The sequence below is a fragment of the Salmo trutta genome, chromosome 26, assembly GCF_901001165.1.
Source record: "Salmo trutta chromosome 26, fSalTru1.1, whole genome shotgun sequence".
Lineage (NCBI taxonomy): Eukaryota > Metazoa > Chordata > Actinopteri > Salmoniformes > Salmonidae > Salmo > Salmo trutta.
The window spans coordinates 8,183,031-8,201,851 of NC_042982.1; positions in this window are offsets into that span (position 1 = coordinate 8,183,031).

Here is an 18,821-nt window from a genome sequence, read left to right on the forward strand (position 1 = left end):
GTTTGTGTCAAGAACTGCAAAGCTGCTGGGTTTTCCCCACGCACAACAGTTTCCTGTGAGTAACAAGAATGGTCGACAACCCAAAGTACATCCAGCCAATTGGATTTATCATGGGACAGAATAAAATCAAATCAAATCAAATTTATTTATATAGCCCTTCGTACATCAGCTGAAATCTCAAAGTGCTGTACAGAAACCCAGCCTAAAACCCCAAACAGCAAGCAATGCATGTGAAAGAAGCACGGTGGCTGGGAAAAACTCCCTAGGAAAAACTCCTGAGAAAGGCCAAAAACCTAGGAAGAAACCTAGAGAGGAACCAGGCTATGAGGGGTGGCCAGTCCTCTTCTGGCTGTGCCGGGTGGATATTATAACAGAACATGGTCAAGATGTTAAAATGTTCGTAAATGACCAGCATGGTCAAATAATAATAATCATAGTAATTGTCGAGGGTGCAACAAGCACGTCCGGTGAAACAGGTCAGGGTTCCGTAGCCGCAGGCAGAACAGTTGAAACTGGAGCAGCAGCATGGCCAGGTGGACTGGGGACAGCAAGGAGTCATCATGCCAGGTAGTCCTAAGGCATGGTCCTAGGGCTCAGGTCCTCCGAGAGAAAGAAAGAAAGAAAGAGAGAAGAGAGAATTAGAGAGAGCATATTTACATTCACACAGGACACCGGATAAGACAAGAGAATACTCCAGATGTAACAGACTGACCCTAGCCCCCCGACACATAAACTACTGCAGCATAAATACTGGAGGCTGAGACAGGAGGGATCAGAAGACACTGTGGCCCCATCCGATGATACCCCCGGACAGGGCCAAACAGGCAGGATATAACCCCACCCACTTTGCCAAAGCACAGCCCCCACACCACTAGAGGGATATCTACAACCACCAACTTACCGTCCGAAGACAAGGCCGAGTATAGCCCACAAAGATCTCCGCCACGGCACAACCCAAGGGGGGGGCGCCAACCCAGACAGGAAGACCACGTCAGTGGCTCAACCTACTCAAGTGACGCACCCCTCCCATGGACGGCATGGAAGAACACCAGTAAGTCAGTGACTCAGCCCCTGTAAAAGGGTTAGAGGCAGAGAATCCCAGTGGGAAGAGGGGAACCGACAAGGCAGAGACAGCAAGGGCGGTTCGTTGCTCCAGCCTTTCCGTTCACCTTCACGCTCCTGGGCCAGACTATACTTAATCATAGGACCTACTGAAGAGATAAGTCTTCAGTAAAGACTTAAAGGTTGAGACTGAGTCTGCGTCTCTCACATGGGTAGGCAGACCATTCCATAAAAATGGAGCTCTATAGGAGAAAGCCCTACCTCCAGCCGTTTGCTTAGAAATTCTAGGGACAATTAGGAGGCCTGCGTCTTGTGACCGTAGCGTACGTGTAGGTATGTACGGCAGGACCAAATCGGAAAGATAGGTAGGAGCAAGCCCATGTAATGCTTTGTAGGTTAGCAGTAAAACCTTGAAATCAGCCCTTGCCTTAACAGGAAGCCAGTGTAGGGAGGCTAGCACTGGAGTAATATGATCAAATTTTTTGGTTCTAGTCAGGATTCTAGCAGCCGTATTTAGCACTAACTGAAGTTTGTTTAGTGCTTTATCCGGGTAGCCGGAAAGTAGAGCATTGCAGTAGTCGAGCCTAGAAGTAACAAAAGCATGGATTAATTTTTCTGCGTCATTTTTGGACAGAAAGTTTCTGATTTTTGCAATGTTACGTAGATGGAAAAAAGCTGTCCTTGAAGCAGTCTTGATATGTTCTTCAAAAGAGAGATCAGGGTCCAGAGTAACGCCGAGGTCCTTCACAGTTTTATTTGAGACGACTGTACAACCATCCAGATTAATTGTCAGATTCAACAGAAGATCTCTTTGTTTCTTGGGACCTAGGACAAGCATCTCTGTTTTGTCCGAGTTTAAAAGTAGAAAATTTGCAGCCATCCACTTCCTTATGTCTGAAACACAGGCTTCTAGCGAGGGCAATTTTGGGGCTTCACCATGTTTCATTGAAATGTACAGCTGTGTGTCGTCCGCATAGCAGTGAAATTTAACATTATGTTTTCGAATAACATCCCCAAGAGGTAAAATATATAGTGAAAACAATAGTGGTCCTAGAACGGAACCTTGAGGAACACCGAAATGTACAATTGATTTGTCAGAGGACGAACCATTCACAGAGACAAACTGATATCTTTCCGACAGATAAGATCTAAACCAGGCCAGAACTTGTCCATGTAGACCAATTTGGGTTTCCAATCTCTCCAAAAGAATGTGGTGATCGATGGTATCAAAAGCGGCACTAAGATCTAGGAGCATGAGGACAGATGCAGAGCCTCGGTCTGACGTCATTAAAAGGTCATTTACCACCTTCACAAGTGCAGTCTCAGTGCTATGATGGGGTCTAAAACCAGACTGAAGCGTTTCGTATACATTGTTTGTCTTCAGGAAGGCAGTGAGTTGCTGCGCAACAACTTTTTCTAAAATTTTTGAGAGGAATGGAAGATTCGATATAGGCCGATAGTTTTTTATAATTTCTGGGTCAAGATTCGGCTATTTCAAGAGAGGCTTTATTACTGCCACTTTTAGTGAGCTTGGTACACATCCGGTGGATAGAGAGCCGTTTATTATGTTCAACATAGGAGGGCCAAGCACAGGAAGCAGCTCTTTCAGTAGTTTAGTTGGAATAGGGTCCAGTATGCAGCTTGAGGGTTTGGAGGCCATGATTATTTTCATCATTATGTCAAGAGAATCCCTGTGGGACGCTTACGACACCTTGTAGAGTCCATTCCCCATCGAATTGAGGCTGTTCTGAGTGCAAAAAAAGGGGGGTGCAACTCAATATTAGGACGTTTGGTATACTCATTGTATGTACAGTGGCTTGCAAAAGTATTCACACCCCTTGTCATTTTTTCTATTTTGTTGCTTGACAACCAGGAATTAAAATGAATTTTTACATCAGAATGCCCAATTTTAGAATGTTTCCAATCAAATTCATGAATTAAGTTAGAATGTTTGCCTATCAGTCTAATTTGCATAAACATTGTGATTGGATGATAGCTGTGTGGGTTATCAAATCAGGATGAAATCCTATGATTTCCTCAAGCTCATTAATGATAGAATGTTCATATTTGAAGATTGGTGAAAGGCTAGTCTCTTTGGCAAATGGCAGGAGTGGCAAGGAGTGGAATGGACTAGCTGGACACAGATGACAACCAGGCAACTCTCTTCCGTGTGTAAGCACAACTGAACCATGTTCATATTCAATCAACCACACACATTGTGTTGATATAGACCTAAAAGGTCTAAACCTTAATAATTGATACCACTATACATTGTGAGGCTCTATTTTTGTTGAACTTTCTGAGGCAATATCAAATCCTCAACTGAAAGACGTAAAGCCCAGTCAGACCTACTGGGACATACAGTGCCTTGCGAAAGTATTCACCCCCTTGGCGTTTTTCCTATTTTGTTGCATTACAGCCTGTAATTTAAATGGCTTTTTATTTGGATTTCATGTAATGGACATACACAAAATAGTCCAAATTGGTGAAGTGAAATGGAAAAAAAATTACTTGTTTCAAAAAATAATTTCATAAAAAATTGAAAAGTGGTGCCTGCATATGTATTCACCCCTTTTGCTATGAAGCCCCAAAATAAGATTAGTTAAATAAAGTTTACCTGTGTCCAATCTAAGTGTCACATGATCTGTCACATGATCTCAGTATATATACACCTGTTCTGAAACGCCGCAGAGTCTGCAACACCACTAAGCAAGGGGCACCACCAAGCAAGCGGAACTATGAAGACCAAGGAACTCTCCAAACAGGTCAGGGACAAAGTTGTGGAAAAGTACAGATCAGGGTTGGGTTTTAAAAAAATATCCGAAACTTTGAACATCCCACAGAGCACCATTAAATCCATTATTAAAAAATGGAAAGAATATGGCACCACAACAAACCTGCTAAGAGAGCCCACCAAAACTCACAGACCAGGCAAGGAGGGCATTGACAAAGAGGCAACAAAGAGACCAAATATAACCCTGAAGGAGCTGCAAAGCTCCACAGCAGAGATGGGAGTATCTGTCCATACGACCACTTTAAGCCATACACTCCACAGAGCTGGGCTTTACGGAAGAGTGGCCAGAAAAAAGCCATTGTTTAAAGAAAAAAATAAGCAAACACGTTGGGTGTTTGCCAAAAGGCATTTGGGAGACACCCCAAACATATGGAAAAAGGTACTCTAGTCACATGAGACTAAAATTTAGCTTTTTGGCCATCAAGGAAAATGCTATGTCTGGCGCAAACCCAACACCTCTCATCACTCCGAGAACACCATCAGTGAAGCATGGTGGTGGCAGCATCATGCTGTGGGGATGTTTTTCATCAGCAGGGACTGGGAAACTGGTCAGAATTGAAGGAATGATGGATGGCACTAAATACAGGGAAATTCTTGAGGGGAAACCTGTTTCAGTCTTCCAGAGATTTGAGAGTGGGACAGATTTTCACCTTCCAGCAGGACAATGACCCGAAGCATACTGCTTAAGCAACACTCAAGTGGTTTAAAGGGAAACATTTAAATGTCTTGGAATGGCTTAGTCAAAGCCCAGACCTCAATCCAATTGAGAATCTGTGGTATGACTTAAAGATTTCTGTACACCAGCGGAACCCATCCAACTTGAAGGAGCTTGAGCAAATTTGCAAATTTGCCTCGAAGAATGGGCAAAACATCCCAGTGGTTAGATATGCCAAGCTTATAGAGACATACCCCAAGAGACTTGCAGCTGTAATCACTGCAGAAGGTGGCTCTACAAATAATTATACACGCTCAAGTTTCTTTGTTTTTTTTGTCTTATTTGTTGTTTGTTTCACAATAAATATTTTGCATCTTCGAAGTGGTAGGCATGTTGTGTAAATCAAATGATACAACCCCCCCCAAATTTTTTATTTTTTTAATTCCAGGTTGTAAGGCAACAAAATAGGAAAAATGCCAAGGGGGCTGAATACTATAGCAAGCCACTTTACAAAAGTGTTATTGTATTTGCTTCAACCACTTCACTATTGGTCTGTAAAGTTGGGAAATCAATAGTAAAGAAAAATAATGGTTAAGCACACCATTCAACCAGTCCTCTTGTCAAGCATAAATCAATCCACTGTACTGACCATAATAACCGTCTCCACTAAAACCAAACTATTAGATCAAACTATTTCAGGGACCATTAGCTACCATCGTAGATGGCTTTTGGTTCGATAAAGGGAAATCAGATGAAACACCAGTCAACCATTTTACTGACATTCAGGATGTACTTTGAACTATTCCCCCATCAACATCCAAACTAAACCAGTCTTCCCATGTAATAGGCTTATTGACATGTTTCCTCAGGACCATTTAGCAAGTCTGAGGTCAAACAGTCGCCAATCATTGGATTACCGCATGCAATTCCAAATCCATATTTCATATTCAGTACCTTACATCAAGCTGAATGATGGTGTGTCACTGAACTGGAACAGGCATGGAGATATCCCTCTATGCTCTGAACGGACGGTCTGTGCGATATTATAGTGGATTAAAGCCTTAAGATGAAAATAAATGTTACTTTAACTGGCTCTAGATATTTCATGGACATCAGACATGGCTAAAGTTAAAAGAAAATACATCCAACCCCCCCAAAAAAGTATGTTGTTTGGCATCCTGGAAAATGAAAGGGTTTGTTGCATTAAGCCCGTCTTTAATGCTTCTGGGGAAAACCAGTAAAAAGAAAAAAGATGCAAAAGGAAGATGCCTCTCAAATGCCCACATACCGAGATTTGAAATAGGCTTGTGAGGACAATTGTGCGCGGGACATTTGAATTCTGCTTTTACACTATATGGTCCACTGTTACAATGCTAGGCAGTCGAGCAAGTAACAGCTACACAAATGTACATTACATTTAGTATAATGGTATTTAGTGACACAAATGGCCATTTGCAGTGCTTTCTTTCCTACGGGGCCAAACTGGTTGAATCAATGTTGTTTCAATGTAATTTGTCAATGTATTGTGACGTGGACTCTATGTGGAAAATACATTGGATTTGAAATTACATTGACATTGGATTTGAAATTTCCTCCACAGGATTGTCATCATGGTAACCAATTTTCAACAAAGACAAACCTTGTCTAAAATATGTTGAATTTTTACCTTTGATACAATGTCAGATCTTCAACGTTATATCCATTATCAGAAGAAAACAAAACAATATGCTCGGCAGCACCTCCTACTGGAAAATCAACAACTTTACATTTGGTTTCCCTCCAGGGTTTTAACCAAACCCTGCTTAACCTTGATATTTGTCACTGACTACTACCAATGTCCTACCATGAGGATGATTATTGAGAGATGGCTTAATAACTAAATAGACTCACTGTTGCTATCAAAGTCATTCCAAAGGGTAAGTTTAACCTGTTTGGGATAGGGGGCAGTATTTTCACGGCCGGATAAAAAACGTACCCGATTTAATCTGGTTACTACTCCTGCCCAGAAACTAGAATATGCATATAATTAGTAGATTTGGATAGAAAACACCCTAACGTTTCTAAAACTGTTTGAATGGTGTCTGTGAGTATAACAGAACTCATATGGCAGGCCAAAACCTGAGAAGATTCCATACAGGAAGTGCCCTGTCTGACAATTTGTTCTCCTTCTGTGGCATCTCTATCAAAAATACAGCATCTCTGCTGTAATGTGACATTTTCTAAGGCTTCCATTGGCTCTCAGAAGGCGCCAGAAAGTGGAATGACGTCTCTGCAGTCTCTGGGCGAAAAACAGCAGGAGTTTTTGTGAGTGGTCAGGCAGGGAACAATGACACTGGAGATGCGCGTCCACGAGACGACTCCATTTTTTTCTTTCAGTCTTTGAACGAATACAACGTAGCCCGGTTGGAATATTATCGCTATTTTACGAGAAAAATAGCATAAACATTTATTTTAAACAGCGTTTGACCTGCTTCGAAGTACGGTAATGGAATATTTTGACATTTTTTGTCACGAAATGCGCTTGCGCGTCACCCTTCGTATAGTGACCTCAATGCACAAACAAAACGGAGCTATTTCAATATAACTATGGATTATTTCGAACCAAAACAACATTTGTTGTTGAAGTAGAAGCCCTGGGAGTGCATTCTGACGAAGAACAGCAAAGGTAATCCAATTTTTCTTATGGTAATTTTGAGTTTAGTGAGCACCAAACTTGGTGGGTGTCAAATTAGCTAGCCTGTGATGGCTGAGCTATCTACTCAGAATATTGCAAAATGTGCTTTCGCCAAAAAGCTATTTTAAAATCTAACACCGCGATTGCATAAAGGAGTCTGTATCTATAATTCTTAAAATAATTGTTACGTTTTTTGTCAACGTTTATCATGAGTAATTTAGTAAATTCACCGGAAGTTTGTGGTGGGTATGCTAGTTCTGAACATCACATGCTAATGTAAAAAGCTGGTTTTTGATATAAATATGAACTTGATTGAACAAAACATGCATGTATTGTATAACATAATGTCCTAGGAGTGTCATCTGATGAAGATCATCAAAGGTTAGTGCTGCATTTAGCTGTGGTTTTGGTTTTTGTGACATATATGCTTGCTTTGAAAATGGCTGTGTGATTATTTTTGGCAGGGTACTCTCCTGACATAATCTAATGTTTTGCTTTCGCTGTAAAGCCTTTTTGAAATCGAGCGGAATCTAGCGGAACGTCTGTCCCTAACAGGTTTTTAACAGAGCAAATGAAATGTAACCATCATTTAGAAGTCATGTATCATCAATTATACCAGGCCTATATAACATTTGCGAAGTCATCAACAGCTATTGTTTTAAATTCAACACAGGATTCAACTAGAAATAGACAATACATATAGGCCTACGGGTTTCAAAATTTGGTTGATTTAAAATGTAATATTTAACTTAATATGTTTGATTCATGTCTCCATCTCAATCAAACATTGTGGTTGAAGAATAGGACTAAATCAAATCAAACTTTAAATGCACTTTAAATAAAGTTTGATTTGATTTAGTCCTATTCTTTAAATCACAATTTTTGATTGAGATGGAGACATGAATCCAACATATTAATTATTGCTTTGTAGACAAGCTGAGTATTGATTTGTGTTTGGTTGTCAAAGCAACCAAATATAATTTGAAAGAAATATTCTGCTTGGATAGTTCCAGAGCCATGCATTTAGAGAGTTGGGCCAATATATGCAGTAAAGAGGTCAATGGAACTTGACAAAAACAATGGAAATGCCATGGAAATATGGCTAATTTGAACCACCAGCAAAATAAGCATACATTTAGGCTATTGTTTGTGTGTATTTTACACTATTTTGAGGTATAAATCGGAGTATAATGCTTGCATGGATGTCAAAATACATGTTAATGTCATTGTCACCAATCAACTGCATTACAGCTAAAAACATCTTTGACTACCACCACCGATTTCTCTATGGTGGCTATGCTACCAGCTTATACAAACGGGAGTTAGCATTTAGCAGTCACTTCTTCTAAACCAGAAAAGGGACTACATCTAAATGTTATGTAGTGAAAACAGCCAAATATATCCAAATCGGACTTCATAAACCACATTGTGGGCTTGTTACAATACATACATCATGATGGATTTGACGAAAGATAGATTGGATTAAATTTGTTGAATATGCACCAATCCGCCGTCCTTCTTCTATCCCCCACAGTTTGTGTTCCATTGACCTCTTTACAGCATGTATGTGGTTTCTGCATTATGATTCATATCCTGTACATGACACTTCATCATTCAATGGCAGCCATTAACATTACATGGGGAATATGTAAACAATGCTATGTAAGTGAATGTCTAGAATGAGCATTATGATGCATTTACCTTACACTACAACATTCTAAGGTAGCCATATTAGCTCCCCATTAACATTACATGGGGAATATTTCAATAATACTATGTAACTGAACATCTAGAATTAGAACAATATTCAAAATTCTAAAAGTTGGCCTAACTAAATATATTGCTATGGATAGTTCAATCTGTGCCACCGACTTAGTCTGGATTTAATTCCAGTTTGTCTACAAATAAAAAATGGATATGTTGGATTCACGTCTCCATCTCAAACCAAAATCTAAGTTAGCGATTAGGACTAAATCAAATCAAAGTTTGATTTGATTTATTCTTTCTTTGATTTAAAAAAAAATTAAAGCCAGACTAAGTCAGTGGCACGAAAGATGCATCTCCTTCAAATGTTGATATTTGCTTGCGTTGACAACAAAACACAATTCAGTATCACTTTTGCAATACAGTAAATAGCCTATTAATTAACTTGTCGACAAGTTAACAAATTATGTTTGATTCACATCTCCAACTAAACCAAAAATGAAAGTTAAAGAGTAAGATTAAGCCAATGGCTCAGATGAAACTATCCACGCATTAGACACATCTCCTATAAATGTTGATATTTGGTTGTGTTGTCAACCAAACACAATACAACATTTAAGGCTATCTTACAAAATATTGTAACAGTATTTATTCATGTCCACATTTTGAGGTTAGCCTACTGTATCTATAAATGTTTTATTTAATCACAGAAAGAGTGCGTGTTCAACATAGCATGCAAAGGTCACAGGTCTGTGGAGATCTTCACAATTGCTATCACATTAGGAATTCAACAAACTTCTGTCTTTCTTTTTGTGTAGGTGAAAAAAGGTTGAAATCGCATTGATTAACGTCTCAACCAAATATGACCCACATTTCCATGTTGATGTGCCCAGTGGGTTGCCTCTTCAATTGGCTATTAACTGCTAGAGGTTAGAGGCAAATGCACAATGTGTATTTACGTACTTGATGACTTGACTGATGCCCAAAAATTGTTGTTTTATCCTGCAAGGTAAACAGGATCCAAAGTGAATACATCTGAGCTCTGTTTTTGAAGAGATGGATGACTAAACAAAGAGGCAACAGGATTTTACAATGAAGGATGGCCCCTTGTTCAATAGTGAATTGATCATTGTCTGGAGCTTTGCTAAATTTCCTTTCAACTGAACTGGCTCTCGCTGTGTATTCCTGAAAGACTGGATACGTTATAGGCCTTTTGGAAAATAATGGTTCTTCAGGCTGCTCCTCTGTACTAGGATGTTTTGGGTTTGGTCTAAAGATCAGCGTGATTAGGCACAGTGAAGTGATGTGGTTTTGACTGATTGATTAAATGATCTCCTTTGCATTTGATTAAATAATAATTGAATGGAGACTTAGCACAAGTAGGGCAGAGTTAATCGGAGTGCCAACTGTCTCTCACTCTGTCAATGGGAGCCACTTTCACCCCTCTTAAAAGGATAGTTCAACCAAATTACAAAATTACATATTAGTTTCCTTACCCTGTAAGCAGTCTAAGGACAGGGTATGACAGCAATCCATCCTTTGGTTTAGTTTCCCTGGCACTGTTTCCACATCCTAATACATCTTTTTAAGTGGCTCCTCCAATCCCTGTCATTGCAGAATGCTATTGTGTGTTTTAACCAGCAATTCACAATATAATTCATTGTCTAATGAAATTCCCAAAAATAAGAATCAATTGTGAGACAATAAACTAAAATGGCTCAGGGACAATCATATTATACGGGCTTGAATGAGATGAAATATTGAAAATGCTCCCAAAACCATACAGTAGCCAGACACCTTAGTAATGGGGGTTAAAGCATATTCTCCACTATAACAGGTCTGTCTGTCTTGCCTTGTCCTAACCTTCACAGCACATTGGTTTGCTCTTTATACTGAGAAGCTTCAATTGCTTTCAATTAAGTACTGCAGTGTGTAGGCTGAAGCCCTGGGCCCCAGATGATGGAGTGATTCAGGAGAAACTTTTATCATAACAAAAAAAGATTTGTGCATACTGAACCAAGCAGGAAAGGAGGTCTGATATAATGGAGACTACGCCGAAAGTTAAATTGTCTACAGCTTGAGGTTATACCTACGTTATGAAAGTGATGTGAGTTATGCAAAACAATGGATAGTTATACCTAATCCTCACTAGTGGCAGGTAGCCCAGCGGTTAAACGCTTTGGGCCAGTAACCGAAAGGTTGCTGGTTTGAATCCCTGAGCAGACTAGGTGAAACATCTGCCGATGTGCCCTTGAGCAAGGCACTTAACCCTAATTGGTCCTGTAAGTCGTTATGGATAAGAACGTCTGCTAAATGTCAATTAAAAAGTGTGATCAGCAAGAGAGCATTTTTATCGACTGGCACATCATCAAGGTACCCAAGACTGTTAGGCTAATTATAATTAATATATTATTAACTGAAAGTTAGCATTTTTCCCAGAGTAAGAATATACTTGAATAACTTCACAAGCTTTATTTCCAAGGCTAGCCTTGAATAACTTCAAAAGCTTTATTTCCAAGGCTATCCAAGGCTATATTTTTCATGTCTGTCCATTTGTTTTGGTCCCCTCTCTTTTTGACCTCTCTTTATCTTTGAGGAAGATGTAAACTGATAGGGATCCATTCCACATGACTGGAGGGAGGTGACTGCTGTCCTTTGTTAAATGTCCTAAAACAACAGCAAAGTCAAACTCAGGCCAAGATGAATGACTTTCAAAGTCCGCAGCTTCCAAAAAAAGGGAAAAGGGAAGTACCTCATATCTAGCAAAAGGGGATGCTATATGGGTGATACAGGACCCCACATGTTGCTCAAACCCTTCGATGAAACTACACAGCTCATGGTCAATGATTGTGATTAAAGTCTCAGAAAATGGAGTCATGGGATTTTGGCTCTAGCCCTCACATTCTTTTCATCTCCTTAAACATCCACTACAGACAATTAAGTGGAGTACCAATTAGAGCCTATCCAGGGGTCTTTGATCCTTCTAAGTGAGATTTAATGCAACTCTATGCTCTTTACTTTGGCTGTTCTTACAGATCACTGATGGGAATCTTGCCTTTATGGCACGTCGTAAAGCACCCGATGATGCTCTATGCATGGTACATATGTATGAGTAATGGCCACTGCTATTACCTTGCTGACTAGTATAATTTTGAACGGTGATACCTGATACCCAAATTCCCATTATGCAAGTGCTTCATGCCTCATAAGGAAATAGGTGCTTGTCTCTTGGCAGTATTAATGGGGAGCAGCTCAGATGTGATTTGACTCAGTAATGACTCTTCTTTACCTCTGGGGAGGAAAAGGCACCAAGCAGGCACAAAACATCGACCAACCCTAACATGTGAAGTGTGGTTTTGTGGATTGCGGTGGCTTTTGGTTGAAAATGAATATCAGGTACATACAGTAAGTTATTAACATACAAGCACATACATTTTGAAAACATAATATGTTACTGCTACAAGAAAGGGACATCAAAATACCTCCACATTTGGTTATGTTGTCCCTTTTCATGCTCCTGTAAGAGCCTACACAACTAGACCAATTTGGTCTTGTATCCTGCCCCTCTGTGTCATTTGTTGACTTGAGGAGAATGGAACAATTTAGTCATACAGCAGATGATGCCTTTGAATAGAAATCCAGAGCTTTGCTGAAGCTTCAGCCAAAGGTTACACTTCATGTGATGCATTCCATTATCTTCAGAGACAGTTGGCCACAGAAATGGAAGACTAATAGCAGCATGAGATCCAAATGAGGAAGCAAAGGGCCATGAGTCACAGTAGGAGTACGGAATACCTAGTCTCACAGCCAGAGTTCCACCTTCCTTAGTCATATCTGTCAAAACAGACCACGTACTCCCCTTCATGTGTAGATTGGTTCCCCCATACACAAACTGTAGTCCTGAACAGCCTGTGTGAATAGATTGTATTTAATGTGTGCATGAAATATGGTAGCAAAACACTGTTATTGATCAAATAAAATTGCATTCTGGTGGAGGTAAAAATGTTGCACCTGATTTCAAGGCGACAGTGCACTAATTTGATTTGTCGGCATCCATTTTTTTTTCTTTTCATTGCTTCCTCTGCTGCAGACTAGCCCCGGGCAGAGGTTCATTTCTTGAAGCTCATGTGACTACACACAATTCACATTTTAAGCACGATCTACTTATTATTATCTTTCTCTGCCGTCTCCCCCGTCTCTGATTGATGAACAGGTAATAAGTCGATGGTCAGTGGGGGAAACCACATAACAATACTTTAATACGTAGCTAAAAATATTTTCAGGGACTACTTTAATTGTGAAGAGGTTGTATAAGGTCTGTTGCTTTCAGATACAGTGCAGACCTGCTTAAAATGAACATGTAATTATTTGGTGAATATGCCGGACTATATTTACCCAACCCTGAAAACTGTCGCCACTTCCCTAACAGTGTCAGAGAAAGTCCCCTAGCTATAGCACATACACTTGCTCTGTCATGCTGCGTGCCTGTTGCTAGGAGATGCTCAAATCCCTTGGGAGACACCGCACACTAATAAAGTAGGAAACAGGGACTTTCTAAACTGTAACTTGGACTTTGGCTTGGACCCTGTACTTACTGAGGTGCCGAGAAGTGTAATATTAAAAGGAAGTTTAAGAGCTGTGGCCTCTAAAACGTACAGTTAGGCTATAGAATATTGTTTTGCTGAACTGTTGGAACCATATTGGCAGTGCCCTTGTGATACCCTCTAGAGCCAGTCTTAACTGATTGTTGAATGATTGCATTCACAACCCCACTCTTTACAAAGAGGGCTTTTTCTGCCATGTTTTTTTACTTTGTCAGGTATCCAAGGTTCTTGAAGTTTAGAGGCTGCAGTTGATGGAATGGAAAGATAAATCTATCTCCCGCTGCATTGTGTTTGTCGACTCAACAGATGGCAGAGATATAACTATGTAGCCTGCATTTTGTCTGGGCGCACAACACTCCCTCAGAAAAGCTGGAACGCTTTTCACATCCTTGTGCTGCCCCCAGAATAAATTAATGTTTCCTCATGTCCTCAAATCTCAGACAGGCTCTAAAATCAACTTTGAAAAGGTTAGCGAATCATTTGGATGTTAACGAATCATTTGTTGTCATTTGGATTCAAACTCCTTTGACACAGAATTATAGCTAACACATACTTTACACAACTATGCACATACATATTTTTCAGAAATCAGTAACCTGGAAAATGGCAAGTATCAGTGAATAGTATAGCTACTACAAGAAGTTTGCATACAGTATATCTTTAGTTAGAAGGAGAAAAGTCAATATATATGGTTTTGCTTCTACCACGACATCATCAATCATGGTGTCAGTATTCCTACATGTGTGTTTAAATGCAGATGATATCAGGGTCTTTGCCACAGTAATAGATTGAAGGTACTGGACCTTTATGGTGAGGAACAGAATATGGTCTGTTAGGGGTGAAATGAGGCATGACATTGGAAACTTGATTGAGCTACAAAAACAGGCCAGAACTAGATGTTGGAAGTCAAAGGTACCGTAAGGGCCCAGATCTATATAAAATGAGTGGTCAAGGATGTGACTGGAGACTGTTGATCAGCTCTTAAAAAATTGCATTCTTTCAAATTACCATAATATCCTAGCTAGATATGTCAGTTACATAGTGAAAGAAATCATAGCCATAAAAAACAGCCAATATTAAAAACAACTTCTTTGAGTTTTGTTCTGCCATATTTATTTGTGATCCATGTCAAACTTTAAAGAAAATAGACGGGAATAAGTTTTCTATGGTCTGTTATGTATTGTTGGGGTACACTAACAGCACTTAGCTGAGGATGCTTGGCTGGGCTTTGGCTGGTCCAGCTTTCTGTCGTCCCCCGAGATAGTGGGGAGGGGGTGACAGAGACATGAGGAAGGAAACAGGCAGTAGACAGCGACTGTTCCTAGACTGATGTCTATACTACTTCAACAGAAGCATACTCTGGAGACCTCTTGATACTGATGGTACTCAATGTTCTGGATCTCCAGCTTTTAAACAATGACAACTAAACCCTCCCATCTGCAGTGTACAAGACACAAAGTCTACTGTATGCCACACCTTCAGAAATTGCTAACGGACCTATACTGTAATATGTTTATTTTAGTTTGGATAATTCAAAAATTATATTGAAAATACATCATGGTTGTTGTGACCACATAACCACATATTGGGCCCATTACCTCTGCATGACACAATTACACTTTTTTTCCCATTAGTTTCAAATCCTGCGGTAGGGTATTTGAATATTCAGGAGTAAATAAAACAAAGTCAAGGATGTGCACAGTCCCAAGTGTTTCCAGCAAGAAGCATAGACGCGATGCATCTCTTCCTCTGTTGGTGGTTGGTTCATTACTTTCTCCAACTCGCCCCAGTAGGGAAGCCTGAGCACATGGGGAGAAAGTTCAAATATTCATGAAAGACTCATGAAAGAGTGAAATTGTAATTAATCAAGTCCTGTGCTGGAGAACAACAAAGTCCTTGGCTGAGAGCATGTATCATTCTCTCTACCAGAAGAGTATGTTGTGGATGCCCTGAAGTTATGGGTTTTCCTCCCCACTCCCTGCAGTAGTCTGGGATGATGAGAAGTGTTTGTTTCTCTGCTCCATTTTTGCTCGAAGCCATCTGCTGTGGTGGAACTACTTTTTTTCCTCCCTCTCTTTGCACTGTGCTCATTTAAATATCATGCTCCGTTTAAAGTCAGGGATAATTTGTGCGGGGAGCGGAGAAGAGCCGTTACCCAGAGCAGGCAGAGGCTGTGGAAGCTGCTAAATGAAGAAGCTTCACCTGAATTGCTACAGTGGAGTCTTATCCTCATAAATGGATTAGGGGGCGATGTGGAAAGAAGGGAAGAGCAGTGGGAAACTTCAAAGCTATTTTAAAAAAGACAAGTGTGAGACAAGAAATATTCTCTCGAAAGGAATGCTTAACTGGTTCAAATATCATAGCACTGACATCAGCCATCTTTACTTCAAGCTGCAAACATTGCTGAGGAAAAGAGGGAGGGGATTAGCATTTAGCTGACATTTGGTTGACAGGTAAGAGACATGCAGGGATTCTGTGGATGAGTTGAGATGTGGTGACAGTTGATGGGTGAGGAAGGAGCGGGACGATGCAAAACAGACAGCATCTACTGAGCCAGCTGTGGACCTCAGTTTTCCACTGGGAGGTTTGACCAGGGTGAGACCCGAAGCCCAAACACATGGACCACTGAATACAAAAACATCTTAGCTTTATTCTTCCATACTTGAGGGACATCCCTCCAAGATCTCTCCAAACACACATGTTCTATGTACACCAGCCATGTAATTTTAAATACTACACTGTTGAGAGAAGCTGAATGTCACCTCAGCTACATACATACACACACATACACACACACATACACACACACACATATATATACACACAGTTGAAGTCGGAAGTTAGATCACTTAGATTGGAGTCATTAAAACTTGTTTTTCAACCACTCCACAAATTTCTTGTTAACAAACTATAGTTTTGGCAAGTGGGTCAGGACATCTACCTTGTGCCTGACACAAGGAATTTTTCCAACAATTGTTTACAGACAGATTATTTGAGTTATAATTCACAATATCACAATTCCAGTGAGTCAGAAGTTTACATACACTAAGTTGACTGTGCCTTTAATCAAGCTTGGAAAATTCCAGAAAATGATGTCATGGCTTTAGAAGCTTCAACATGCCGCTCAGGAAGGAGACACATTCTGTCTCCTAGAGATGAACGTACTTTGGTGCGAAAAGTGCAAATCAATCCCAGAACAACAGCAAAGGACCTTGTGAAGATGCTGGAGGAAACAGGTACAAAAATATTTATATCCACAGTAAAACGAGTCCTATATCAACATAACCTGAAAGGCTGCTCAGCAAGGAAGAAGCCACTGCTCCAGTATATACAGTTGAAGTCTGAAGTTTACATACACCTTAGCCAAATACATTTAAACTCAGTTTTCACAATTCCTTGTTATGGCTTGGTAATCGTGGAGGAGGAATGAGGCGCAGGAAGCAGCGAACACAGGGTAGTGGTGTTTTTAATATACACTCACACACAAAAAAACAAATGTTCCCACACACAGGGGAGAAAATACATACGGCGTCAAACAACGCCGACACGAACATAAGCCGTCTGACAAGAAACAATCATGAATCCCGCACGAACAGGAGCGGGCCAGCTAAACTAAATAGCCCCTCTAATGGCTAATTGACCACAGGTGTCACAAAATAAAAAAAGGGAAAAGCAAAAGGGAATCGGTGGCAGCTAATAGGCCGGTGACGACAACCGCCGAGCGCCACCCGAGCAGGAGGGGGCGCCACCGTTGGTGGGAATCGTGACATTCCTGATATTTAATCCTACTAAACATTCCCTGTCTTAGGTCAGATAGGATCAACACTTTATTTTAAGAATGTGAAATGTCAGAATAATATTAGAGAGAATGATTTATTTCAGCTTTTATTTCTTTCATCACATTCCCAATGGGTCAGAAGTTTACATACACTCAATTAGTATTTGGTAGCATTGCCTTTAAATTGTTTAACTTGTGTAAAATGTTTCAGGTAGCCTTCCACAAGCTCCCCACAATAAGTTGGGTGAATTTTGGCCCATTCCTCCTGACAGAGCTGGTGTAACTGAGGCAGGTTTGTAGGCTTCCTTGCTCACACACACTTTTTCAGTTCTGCCCACAAATTTTCTATGGGATTGTGATGTCCACTCTGTCATGACGTTGCCCTCTTTGGGTACAGCGAGCACAGTTGACCCCCTCCCTTTGCACCAGGCCTTTTCTATGTACCATCCCCCAACCTCTATACTTCTGACACCAGGCTCTGTAAGAGCGGTCGTAAATTCCTATGAGGAGATTCTCTCCTCATGGCCACAGTATAGAGACAGAGTGGGTTTCATAGAGAACAAAGGAGTTCTTCCACCTCACAGAACTGGAGAACCGAACGGCATTTATGTTCTGGAGAAGGTATAAAAGATTGGTGAAGAATCCAGCTATGAACTGGTCCATTTGGTACAATTTTGTGAAACTCATGAAAGACAATGCGGCCACATTACCATAATCATGTTTATACAATAGCCTCAGCTATGAGACTTACATCTGAATGGTTGTATAAAATGAATGAATAAGGATGGAATTGTTTGTGAAATTGTGTAATGTGATTTTGGACTGTTTAATGAAGGAAACTCCAATTCCCTTTGGAGTCTAACTAAATCAGAGGACCACCCATCAGCACAGTTATGGTCTGGCGTCATGGGACAGGCCCTTTTCTGCTCTTCCGAATAAAACCCCCACCTAGACCGAGCTTACCTCAATTACGAGATGGCTAAAAGTTGGAGACCAGCTTACCTCGATAACAAGAGGGCCAAGGTTTGAGAGGAGACCAAGCTTTCCTTTTGCTGAACTTTTAACCATACCACGTGGTTAAACTCTTAGACTATCGATACCGACAGAATAAGAACAAGTCTTTGATATTAATTACTAGTCTGCATCTAGGAATTCGGTATCATTGAACGTGAAGACCGACAACCGCTGAAACAGCTATTCTATAACGACATGAATGAATGTTACTCTGAACTATCTATTCTAACCACGAGAGAGAGAGAGAGAGAGAGAGAGAGAGAGAGAGAGAGGGCGGACAGACTCTCCAACAGAAACAAACTTTTCAACAGAGATCTCGACGACACACTGAGCGTAAATATATATATTGATTGCAATTGTTCCCAAATGAGTGACCGTTCATGTGCAAAGGATTAGCATTTCAATTGCTATAATATTCAACTCTGTAGTGTCTCCTCAGTTGACCCCCCCCCACTCCCCTTTTGTCTAACAAGCCGCCATGCCGGTTTAGCCCACTAGGGCACATTCCCCTATCATTTCCTTGTAAACATATCTAC